Source organism: Opisthorchis viverrini, assembly GCF_000715545.1.
Source record: "Opisthorchis viverrini unplaced genomic scaffold opera_v5_11, whole genome shotgun sequence".
Classification (NCBI taxonomy): domain Eukaryota; kingdom Metazoa; phylum Platyhelminthes; class Trematoda; order Opisthorchiida; family Opisthorchiidae; genus Opisthorchis; species Opisthorchis viverrini.
In genome coordinates, this window is record NW_008751667.1 from 2,602,495 (window position 1) to 2,604,791 (window position 2,297).

Sequence of the window (2,297 nt, forward strand, 5' to 3'; positions counted from 1 at the left end):
CTTCTACTCTTCCACAAGAGGGACATCTGTCACAGTTTGTTAAGACGCTTTCAATGTGGTCAAGTTGATACTGCAAACTGTCTCTGGGCCCATTCGTTCTGCTTCAAGTCTTGTATTTTCGTTATTAACTAGGGTTTGTTTCTCAGCAACTTTCTTGAGCCTGCTTCCAGTCGTGCAGCTTGGTTAAGCTGTCAAGCTTTTATGAATCTAACGGTTGTCGATTTTTCACGCGAATCAACAACAAACAGTGGCTATTACTTTTAGATTCTTGTCGTGCAAGCGTATTGTGTTTTATGCTTGCCCATGTATTTGTGCTTGCCCGGCTCCGATCCTCACTTCCTGTTCGCGTCGTTGCCTTTAGTTCTTATTCGTCAACGGGAAGCCCCAAATTAAATGGCGTTCTTCCTTTCCCTGATAGTTTCCAGAAAATTTTTGAGTTACTAATACTTTTTCCTTGCCAGACCAATTGTTTATTGGATATTTGTGGATGCGAGAACTGTGAAGCTCACACGCACAGGTTCTAACAGTCACTGCGCAGTCCTCGTGCAGCTATTCGCATAAGCCCATCTCAAAGGTGCAAACTACTGAGTTCGCTTACTCGATCTCTACAGCATTGCAAACCTTGGTCGCGTCGAGGTTTGAATTCCAGACTCTGAAGTGTTAGGTGAGTTCGTTACCACTACCCCACCAGCACATGGCGAATTGTCATTTCTGAACAGGCGACTTTGCTTACGCTTTTGTAACGTGTTTGGTTTCCCCGAATTCTCGGACCACGACTCAGTAACTGCCGTTCGACTAATTCTCCCGTCGGATACTGCCAAGAACGCTTGAGACCTGTTGAACAATTTCTGATTCTTGTAGGTGGTTGTAAAACTTCTAGAATGTGGTTTAACACAGCTCGTTTGAGCAGCCAGCCCCCTGTTCTGGCATAATTATTCCGGTAAATCCCAGCCAAAGGTGAAAATGCACCGGCTTTGAGTTTTGAGGAGTCGAGTAAACCAGTCCCGATAACCAAGCGTGAAAGTGTCTGCCCTTTCAGACCTAGTAATTCACATGCTTTCAATTTTTGCTGGTGGGGCACTGGTAATACACTCATCTCGCATATCAAACGTCCCGACATGATCAAGTATGCGCACTGCTGATGAGCAATGGTAGGAAAAAACTCGAGTCCAGTGCTTTGCACTTTTGATGCGGACTCGTGAATATAACTGTATCAGTTCGGTGTCGAACCTGAGTAAATCTGAAGCCCTTTATTGGTCTGCTGTGGTCTGCTCACTGTCATGGCACCCAATCTTTTGTTCTATCTTTTCCCGGTATCGCTGTTCGAAGTACAAGCTCTACTAGACGCGTTTCCGACCGGTCGCTGTTGCTTCGTTCATGCCTAAAACCGTGATTTCTTACGCGAATTGACATACAGGTTCATGGAAAGGTTATCCGAGGAGTCTTATTGTTGCAAAGATGCTCAGAACTGGAGTTGCAGTTAGCCACAGACTGCTAGTCACTCCTCGTATCCCGAGTTGCTAGAATTCAGTCTATATGGTTTCATCGCACAAGTGAAGTGGAATTGAGGACACATACTAAAATTGACTCACACGTTAACAGCCACTTTGTTTCTAATCAAGCGTTCATTTTGAAGGCAAGTGGACTTGTCCTCGGTCGATTTTTCCATCACAATTAATTCAATCCATGGGGAACCAACTCGCAAGATATTTACGTGTACTTGTTCATTAAGCATGGCTTTCATTTGAAGAATTTACGCCGTATTATTAACCAGGAAAATGGGGAATCCTGCCTTTCTTGTAGTGAACAATATGGCCTTTGGTCTTCATTACATTCCTGTTTCGCCATCTTTTACTGTTCCTGGTAGGTTTGCTATGTAATAATACTGAGTGAGATGGCACATACTACTTATTGTGCGTGCCGACTTGCACCTGGGATGAACGACAAAACCACCTACGTCCAGGTGAGTATTTGCAGCAGTGTTCTTCCAGCTTATAGAATCCACTTGCCTTCCCTAGTTTATTGCTCAAAGTCGGTTTCTTATTCAGTACTGTCTGACTCAAAGGATTCTTTTATTTATCAAAGGAATGTCAGTGTCTGCTTGTGCTAATTGCATAACTTATAGTATAACTTATATTGTATAACTTATAATGTAGGTTACCGCGTGTTTTAGTAACATTTTGTTTGAATGTCATCATCACCGCTGTCAGCTGTAATAACCACGCACTTGTCGTACAGTGGTTGTAGCTGCCACAGTTTCGTTCACCGATGATTCGGGGGGCGGAGGTATGTAGCTG